Raw genomic sequence first — 11117 nt, forward strand, 5'->3', positions numbered from 1 at the left:
TAGAAGGACTTAAGTGCTTTGCTGAATTTGGGAAAGGGTGAGACAGGTATTTAGATTTCAATTTATAAACAGAAATGTGCATTATGTCAAATTAACTCATTGCATATAGTAATATATGCCCTAAAAAATGGGATGCATTTTTAGGGCATAGGACTGGGTAAAGATGTCAAACTGGGCATTTGCTACCCAAACTAATTTATTGCTTTGTCAATAAACACTTGTGCCAGGGTTATCGGCAATGAAACGGGTGGAAATTGGATCACTATACATTTTAAAAGTCATTTAGGAAACAGATTTTATTGTACTGACAATGACAGAAGAATGAAGAAAATAAAACCTGTTAGCAGAGCAGCAGGAGAGATAAAGGTTTCAGATACAAACTCTTTTACTTTAAAATAAAAAGGGATCCCCATATTTCCTACCTTGGGATCTTCTCTTCTTAGCTCTACATGAAGTAACCATGAATAGTGTACAATGTTCACTGTGGCCCTGATCCTGCAAACACTTATGCACATGCTTAACTTCAAGCACTAGTCCCTCCATTGACACTTCTCACATACTGAAAGTTGAGCATGATCATAAGTGCTTGCAGAATCTGGGCCTAAATTTTATAGCATTTGCTTACACACAAAACACATTTGACACCCCATTTTCCCTTGTATTACTTGTGTTTACTTTGCTCACTTTACAGCAGCCAATATTTGGGGTCTCCTCAGTGGCTAACAGTAACTAGTACAAGTTTTAGCATTAGTACTGGTAAAAGTTTTCAAGAGACATTTTGAGGAAGTTAAAGGAACTCCATGCTTTTCCCACGGAGGAGGAGGATACTGTGGGGTGTAATGCCATCTCTGGGTCCAGGGAGGACTTTGAAGGCTAGATTTTGACTAACTGCAAGAAGTTGTGTATAAGCTGCATTGCCATGGGAGTAGTCAGAGAGACACTGACTCAGACACACCTCTGAGTCACAATTCCTCTTGCTCCTTCCTTGCTCTTGAGGGAAGGAAATTATAGCAAACCCCATGCCAGCCCAGCTGCACTGGCAAGTGGGGGGAGGGATGGAACCAAGTCACTTGTCATTTTCCTCCCCGCCCTACCCCAGCCACTGACAGCCACTTATTCCTGCATGCTTGGACCTAAGGTCTATGTAAGAGACCATAAGGGGAGTTATGACTCTTCTTTCTCCCTTGCATGGGTATGTAGTTCAAGTCACAATCTAACCCCAAATATAGGTTCTGAATGGCAAGCTCTACTTATGCCAGCCACTGCTGCATTCTAAATCTTGTCTTTCTGACTCTGAGGTGCCAGTTAGAAAAGCAGACAGTGTTCCCACTAGACTAGAAAGCAAGATCCTTCATGGTTCTTGTTACAGCTAAAGTTCCTTCAGACCCCTTTAGATTACATGGAGAAAAGAGTCAAATATTTGTCTATATGCTTTGGCATTTATTTATTTATAATATACTCTTCTCCAGAGATGCATGTTGAATTCAGCGACCCGTTCCACACTGTGATGTTGCCTTTCCAAACTAAGATCACTGTACAATTGACAAGGAAAGGAAAGGAAAAAAGCAGAGAAAAGAGGTTAAGCCTTTTATCCACTCCAGGTATTTTGAAACCTGCTCGGTGCTCCTTCTAGTACATCTCTTTAGCAATTTGGTTAAATGGATATTTGAAGACAGTGGCATACATATAATCAAAATTATCTGAACAGCATAAGAGCAGCAGTTACTCCTGTATGCACATTTATCATTTGATCACAATAGCTCCTTCTGGCCTTAATCTATAATTATACTTCCTCTCTGGTTTATATTGAAATCAGAGACGTTTTGCCGCTGGCTATAATGGTTTAAGGTAGACAAATACCAGAAACAGACAGCTAAACGTTGACACATCTTTATTACATATCATGGAATAAATCACTAGGACACCTACCTATCAGTGTGTCAATTATTTAATGGCACATTTGATGCAGAGACAGCAAATAATTTAGGGCCAGATTTCATCAATTTTATTATTCATATGGTCCCTCTGAAACCAACAGGGCTACTCATGGACTAAAGTGCTACTCAATGTGAGTGAAGGTATCAGAATCGGGTCATTACAAAATGTATAAAAGATACACTATGTTGCAAAACTATCTGGGTGATGTTACCAAATGTACTATGGTTACACAATGTCTCAGGAAACAATCACATGTTTTATATTCATCCACTCATGCCATAGGGTCTAATACAATAATTATTTCCCCTGGTATTTAAGATGCAAGTATTACAAGACCCATTTATAGTCAACCATAATTAGTATTTTGAAACCTTAAAAGTTTCTTATGCAGAAGGACTACTACAGAGTTTGCCTTGTGTAGTCTTATGTTTCATACTTAACTGTATTCTACTGTTGTCAATATTTCTGGTTTGTTTGTCTTAAGTCAGTTGTCTTATGTGTGCTGATAGCAATAATTCATCTCTAGAGCGCTTGTGTTAAAAACTAGTGGGGCCCAAATTCAATCATGGCCCCTGAAAGTTTACTTGGGGAAAAAAAAAAGGGAATAAACTATGCAGAAATCAGATGCAAGGATGGTGCTCATAGTTAAAGGAAAAGATGTGTTGTCTTCTTCAGTCCTCCTACCTACATACCTCTGTCGTATGTGCCCCAAGAAAAAGTGTTTCTACATGGAATAATTTAGCCAGGGAAGAATACATAGATCCAAGCAGGACTAAATATCACATAAGGATATGAGTGTTGGGTTTGGAGGAGTGTAGGCAGTTGAAGATCGCGTGTTCAGTCAATTTTGGTCATTTCTGTTGTCACTATGTATTGAGTTGTTGGGGAATTGACAGGTAGGTTTATATTAGTATATTTTTTAAAAAAATAATAAAAGGTGCCCAGAGTATTTGATGAGCACATTCGTGTTATGCTTTGTATACATCTAAATAAATAAAATAAGGCTGCTATGATTGTTTCCTGATTATTATAAAGTGCAAGGGCAGTGTGTGTTTGCACATACACAACCACCATGTGAGCAATCAGCAATGGTGTAAAGTATGCTGCACATATCCCATTGCATTATTAAAATTAATATACCCATAAAATACACCAGGTGCAGCATCTGCAACACAGTGGGCTTCAATAGAAGCAGTAGTGTGTTAAAAATGAATAAGAATAATTTAAATTTAAGGGGAACCTGTCTAGATTAATTTGTCACATTTCAGTCTAGAAGTGTCAAGCAGGCCATTTTGTTTTAATCTCATCTTCTCTTTATATCCTTAATAAATTGATTATTTCAGACTTAAACTGTTGATTGGAAATTTCATGAAGACTGTCCCAGAGAGCACAAACAAACAAACAATCTTCTACCTCTAAAGAAAGGTAGCTGAAGATAGGTCATTTGGATCTTATCCTGCTTGGGATTCTCAATCAAGAGCCTGGACTAAGGAATCCTCTCCCAGAATGTGTGCTGCTTTCAGGAAAGCAGTCAGATGTATATACAGGAAAGTCCTAATAACCATAGATGAAAATTCAATTTAAGGGGCTTCAGATAACAGTGTATATACCATCATGTGTTTCCACAGATGATAGTGTTCAAAAAACGCATACACAAACTACTGTACTTGCACAAGCAAACTTGTGAACATATGGTGGCTAGTTTGAGGTCCCTTTCAAAATTTGCCTTAATGTCCCCTTTTGAAACACAATGCATTTTGGCATCCTTTAGAACTTGCTGGATCTTTGTACTATACCTGCATATGCCATCCATCCAACCTGTATCTGCACCTCACTATTCCAATTGCTGTGCCTCAGTCTAGTATTTCTCTTTTGGTAGATATGCTGCTGACATGTCATCATACACTTCTAAATCAATGTGGATAATACACTGACACCTCAGTTGCAACAGATGATGGATGTAATTTTCTGCCATTAACCCCAGTCCCAATCAAATGTGCGCTTGACAATTCTGCTGCTGACTCAGAGGAGAATTCCCAAATACATTTGTATTAGTTCTGGGACCTGAATGCCATGTTTTTTCCCCTCTCCTAGGTCTGTTTTACATGACTAAACACAGAATGTAGTCATTAGCCACTAAGTTGATATTATACATCTATGAACAACTTTTTATGGCCCCAAAAGACAGACAGGGTACATTTTATAGCCTTTCACCCTCATTTCAAGATGCTGTAAAAAAAAAGGTACATAGTGTTAATATCTCCTTTTACAGATGGCGGGACTAAAGCTCAGCATAGTTAAGTGACTTGCCCAAGGTATGAAAGCAAGTAAGGGACAGACAGACCTAGCTGTAGAATACAGGTGCGGATTCTGATCTCAGAGAATTTCTATATGCCTGTATAGAACATGTGAGAGTGACATCAGAATCAGGCCCCAAGTCTTGTAAATCTTTGCTTACCATGCCTTCTCTGATTAAGAATACAGGACGAGCTTCTGCCAAACTTACACTGAGTAGTAGCTCACTCCACAGGTACCTAGTTTTGTTTTAGTAATCATGTCTCTGTGAAATACCTCTATAATAGTGAAACAAATATTTTTGGCTCAAGACAGCCATTGCAATAATTAAGAGATAGTAAAAACAATTCTTTGAAAAATAGCTTTTTTAAAAATGACACTTTTAAAAAAAATTGTCAGCACTGTCCAAATTTTTCATTTTCATGTGAAATTTTTTCAATAATATTTTTCATAACATTTAAACATATTTAAAACATTTATATAGAAAAACAAAAGTGACCCATTTTGAGCCCTTGAAAATGAAAACTTCAAAAATTCAAATTTTCCCCCTTAAAATTAGATTTTTCAACTGGCTACAATATTTCAAGTTCTACTGTATGAAGTTTAGTTCTTAAAAGGATTAAAAAAGCACCAAGCAAAATTTATCCGGTTCTTTTAAACACAAGAGGGCACCAGCAAGCTAGTGGAGTAGGATGAATGATTAATTTTTTCTCACGCATGTTACATTAGAGAAACCTGCTGCAAATCTTCACACTTTTTAAAGTGAAAATGATTTTGAGAACAAAGGGTGGCAATGTAATATGCTCTTATTCATTTACTTAACAAGGATTTTTGTTTTAATTTATGTCATGTGCCTCATATGCTGTTTCTTTTGCTAGGTGGAATTTGAATTATTTCATATTACAGAGGGTAAAATCCAGTTTCTTTTACAATATAGGGAAGTTATTTTAACATCTCAGTAGAAATTGTTGAATGCCAGGGATGTATGAGTGAGAACACATGCATGTGCCTTTTTTTTTTTTTAAATGAAAACTGCAGTGGAATTTGGAGGATTATGTGTTAAGTCAGTCCAAATGTCAGCTCCAGATCTGAATTTTGTATTCCTTTCATAGGCAATTCCAAACACTCAAACTTGGGAGCTTGAGATGTAGATTCAGGTTTGAACTTTCCCATTTTAAATGGAGGTTTGATTTGTCAATTTGGAACTTGAATCTGGGGTTTGGATTCAAGGCCATCTCTTTACATATGCACATACCCACAGTAAAAAGAAGAACAGGAGTACTTGTGGCACCTTAGAGACTAACAAATTTTGTTAGTCTCTAAGGTGCCACAAGTACTCCTGTTCTTCTTTTTGCGGATACAGACTAACATGGCTGTTACTCTGATACCCACAGTGAAATTCATCTCAGGGCTGAGAGTCAGCATGAGGTCTATGCACCATTAAAATTCCCAAAACAGGCCAGCAGTGGGACATAAGAGGTAACTAGGCCTTGGATTGTCCCTCTTCATGGGGTGAATTTTATTGAGTACATATAAACCTCCCCCTCACCCCCCCGCCCTAATAAATAAGACTCAGCTTGAAACCAGTGCTGTTCTGTATGGAACTATTCATTGAGTGATGTGCCACAGGCTCCTAAAATTTTTCTCCTACTGTGGGATGGTCCAAGAGTTGTACCTGTCATCCTGAGTTATGAAGTAGCATTTCCTTGCAATGTACTAGGATATATAACTGAAAAATGATAATTAAAGCCCTGAATGCTCAGTGTATGCCTTGCTTTCCTAATTCTCACAATCCTACAGCACAATCCTGTGTCATGTTATGAGGTCACATGTGAAGGATCACTTACCAGTTATTTGCTATTTCCACTCTTGCTCATAAAAAGTTACTCATACTCAGTGAGCCAACATAACATTTGAGTGTAATGAATGAGGGGCGGGGGAGCAATCTTTGGAATTTTAGGATTTTGGGAATGGCTTTGACAGAATGCTTTTGTTTCTAACGTTTAGATTTTTTTAAAAAACCTTTCCTCATTGACTTCTACCATTAGAAATGTTGTCCTTAACTATTTCCAGCTTTCTTGGGTGCTCTCTCTTCCTTGCTGGGTTTCATATGCCCTTGTAATTCTCAACATAATTATCTAACCCAGGGGTAGGCAACCTATGGCACGCGTAACGAAGGCAGCGCGTGAGCCGATTTTCAGTGGCACTCTCACTGCCCGGGTCCTGTCCACTGATCCAGGGGGCTCTGCGTTGTAATTTAATTTTTAATGAAGCTTTTTAAAAACCTCATTTTTTATTTTACATACAACAATAGTTTAATTATATATTAAAGTATTATAGAAGGAGACCTTCTAAAAACGCTAAAAGTATTACCGGCACGCAAAACCTTAAATTAGAGTGAATAAATGAGGACTCGGTACACCACTTCTGAAAGGTTGCCGACCCTTGATCTAACTCCTCTGTCTGCCTAGCCCATACAAACAGAAATTGAGCTATTTTTCAAAGGAATAAACCCTTTTTAGACGAGTTACAGGTTTTAAAGCAGATTCTTCTAACTGAGAACTGATTCAGATATGTTTCAGAGAACTGATTCAGATATGAAGATGAACAAGTCATTTATTATTCACTACTGTAATAAACCTAGGTAATATTAATATTAATGCCTTATTCAGTCTACCTATAAATGATCCAAGCAAGGGTTTTAACTACTTCCTTTGAGAAAACTATGCTAATTTCAACATGTACTGAATTGCACAAAACTTTTTTCCCTGTGTTCATACAACTTAAGCTTGCCTGTTTTAAACTATTACTTGCTAGTCATGGACTTGTTTTATATAGAATTACCAGTAGAGTTTAAGGATGAGAAAACTTTCCTGGTACTGTAAATAAACCCTCATTAAAGAAAGCATACGATGTATTCTTTCACTTCAATAGGCTTGCAAACATCATGCAAACTTAGAATGATTTTGTGACTAAAGCACAGGTGTGGCAGTCAATAGATCAGATCTTTCCTAGCTCTGGCAATGACGTGCTGTGTGACCATTAATCAGTTAACTTTTCTGAGGTTGACCTCCTCATCGAGGAAATATTTACCTATTGTAAGGAATCCACACTTTCATGACAACAGACGCAATTACTAGGAAAATCAAATGCTACTGCAGACCTGGAACTAAACCCCTACTTTTGCAGCTCTGAAAACAAAGGCCTCGTTTGATCTAAAGGATATGTTCTCTAACTCAGTGGCCCTAACCTTTCCAGACTGCTGTACCCCTTTCAGGAGTCTGATTTGTTGTGTACCCCAAGTTTCACCTCACTTAAAAACTACTTGCTTACAAAATCAGACAAAAATACAAAAGTGTCACAGTACACTACTACTGAAAAATTGCTTTCTTTCTCATTTTTGCCATATAAACTATAAATCAATTGGAATATAAATATTGTACTTACATTTCAGTGTATATAGAGTAATATAAACAAGTCATTGTCTGTATGAAATTTTAGTTTGTACTGACTTTGCTAGTGGTTTTTATGTAGCTTGTTGTAAAATGAGGCAAATATCTAGATGAGTTGATGTACCCGCTGGAAGAGCTCCACGTACCCAGAGGGGTACACATACCCCTGGTTGAGAATGACTGCTCTGCTCTAACTGACAGTAGCAGCAAATTTCCTATCATCCCTGTGGGCCAATCACTAGAGGGTAGAGGTCACACATCCAAAGCAGGTTAGCTTCCACTCCTTCTCTTATTTAATATGAGACTGTTGGTGGGGATGGAAATGGGGAGGGGAAAAGCATTTGGTTTGGAAATGTTAAGCTGGTACTTAAGGGAGGAAGGAGGAGTAAAAATTGGCCTGTCACTTCCAAAAATATCAGTGGCCTTCACTGCCTATATATGCACACACTAGTCTGAATATGATCATGATTCAGCTATTTTATTGTGATTGGGTTCTTGCACTTGCGAAAGCTTATGTTTCCTCCTTATGTGATTGCACAATATTCCCTATTTATCCAGAACTACCCTCAGCCTGCACCACTTGAGCCAATAGCAGTCACCTTACTACCTGTGAGGGCTGTGGTGCACCATTTAATGGGGGGGCATAGATTTGCACCCCTGCGTCACCCTTCTCTTGCCCTCTCAGGCATCCCACAACCACCTCCAGCAACTGACCCCCTGGTCCATTAGCCCCTACCCTCTCCAAATTTGAGTGAGTAGCACTTGGGGTCACAGCACCACTGGAGTTTGGCCTAACCAAAAAATGGTCAGGCCATGAACCAAGTGCCTCCCCACAGCTTCGTGGCCTATGAACTGGAATAAGTTTATTCACTAGACTTTACAACTGGGACAGATAGTTTGGATTATAGCAAAAGCAAGGCATAACCTATTCTACTTCAACCCAGGACTGATACCTATGTTTTTGTTGATCCTTTGTCTACAATTAGTACTTGCTGTAGTGTTTCTACATTTATCTTTAGTTTTTTCTCCCTTGTAAAATACCTTAGATTCCTACCGCTTTCTTTCCATTATGCTAACTTTTTCAGCTACAGATATTTTACATTTGTTCATGGACTTTCATCCCTTGCCATTTTATAGGCAGATGTACATACAACACCACTGACAACCATCTGCTTTGGGTGGTATCCAAACAGAATGCAACACAATGAACAACAGAGAGGGGTGGATCAAGGACACCAGAGCGAGCCTCTACTTTGCAAACAGTGCCCTTACATCTTTCATGTTCACATAGAACATCTGGTTCTCATCCATAAGAGCCTCATGCAAGAAAATTGCATGATAATATAGCTACCTCAGAAGTATGAATCTACTGTGTTGGGATTTGAACATGTTGTTCTAAGGAAGCAAGACATTCCACACATGATACTTAAGTTACTATCTACAGCTTGTCAAAAGTTTTCCACTAGAAAAGGCTCTTTTGTCAAAATCAAAACTTTCTGCAATAACGTGTCTCAATGAAATTTCACCTAGAAAAAAATTGAAAAAGTTTCAATGAGGTCAAAAATGGAACACTTCAAACTTATCAGAACAGAATGTTTCAACTTTGTTTTAAAATGTGTTTTATTTTATGTTGTATTATAAATTCTAATTTTACATAAAATCAAAATCTGTTAATGTTTTATTGCCCTGAAACTAAATATTTTCAAAAATTTCCATTTGTAGCATATTTCAAAATGTCAGAATTTCCCCTGGAAAGGAAATTCTGAATTTTGACTAGTTGTATTATTAAGCCATCTGCTAAACAACACGTTTGAAAAAAATTCTGATGGTCAACACACCATAATTCACTTTCTATTTTATTTTCACTTTCCAACTAAGACTATTGTTTTATCCTTTGAAAAATAATGGCCTGAATTCATAGCATGCCACGTAACACATTAATAAAAGGCAGCTTCTAATACTGTACATACTGTGGACACAAGCTTTGATATCCAATAATGCATGTTTGAAGGCAAAGCTCTCCAGTCCACATGTATCTTTCTCATCTATACTGTTGTATGCAGCATTGTTGTAGCGGTGTTATCTGCCGTGTGTAGCTCTGCTGCAGATTCTCCATTTGTTTTGCACAGAGAATTTCCACTAACATCAATCAAAATTGGATCTGCAGAGAATTGTGCTCTATAGCTGGTTACCTCTAATGCTTTAATTTTAAAAAGACTTGTAATGCTTACTGAGCACATTTGATTTTTACAGAATTGTTAAGCAATCTAACAAACCTCAGATAAACTTGATTCTAAAATATACTAAAGAATCAAGATTATAAAATTAAATAAATTATTTCAGTCAGTTTAATGCACAGTAGTAAAATCAAAGGGCTTCCTTACTTGGTAACAGTGGCAAGGAAGTACATTCTGCAGTGGAAGGTGCAGTTGCAGTCCCCTTTTCACATATTCTAGTTTCAGATGCTAGAGTGTGTTAGAAATAAAAGGAAACCTATAGTGAAAATTGGACCTCTTGATTTATATGAACAGGAAGTTAACAGGGAAAAAATAAAAACACGCTGATAAATAAAGGTGGAGTTCAGTGTTCTAATGGAACATATCTTGAATTTCTTGAGCAACAAGTTTATAATCTTAATTCGCAATTGACGTATACGAACACTGGTTAGAGAGTTTCATCTTCAGGACAAGTTTCACAGGCCATCCTACCATGGCTAGGGCAAATTTTGCGAGGACACAGTGACATGATTAAATGATAAAAACAAATTTTGCTTCAGAAGTGTTTTGTTTTTTTCTTTAATGACATTGACTGTGGAATTTTTTCTATGTTGAGGAAGACAACTCTTTCATCCTAAACTTACTCAACTGCTGTTCCCCACTCCAGCAGGAAAATCACTGACATTTCTCTGATCACATTGGAACATAACAGCATAGTGTAATTCTGAGTGCATTTTGCCTGACTTGTATCAGGGCCTGATCTCAAGGGGTGCTGAGTACCTAATGCAAGGGAAAGTCTAAGGAAATTGAAGGTGTTCAACACCCTGCAACATTGGCCCTAAACCCACAGAAGAGCTTAATGTATTATTGTTAAATAGGCAATGGAATTTATGTAAGAAAACATTTAATGAAAACTACATGGAGACTGATTCTCCTCTGTCTGCACTGGTGTAAATCAAGAGTAACTTTACTGACGTCAGTGTAGGTACACTGGTAGACAGAGGCCTAAAGTACTGGATTGAAAGTCACTGAGCAGGGCTTAACATTTACATTCATCTTATTATTACAGTAATACTAATGACCAACACATTGCAGTGTGAAACATTTATAAACACTTCCAGGGTATTAATGTTATCCACGATACATTGCAGCAGTAACCTTGCTTGTGTGATAAATAATAAGTTTTCAAGGAAAAGACATGTTTGTCTCAAAAATT

The sequence above is a fragment of the Trachemys scripta genome, chromosome 4 (assembly GCF_013100865.1).
Source record: "Trachemys scripta elegans isolate TJP31775 chromosome 4, CAS_Tse_1.0, whole genome shotgun sequence".
NCBI classification, from domain to species: Eukaryota; Metazoa; Chordata; order Testudines; family Emydidae; genus Trachemys; species Trachemys scripta.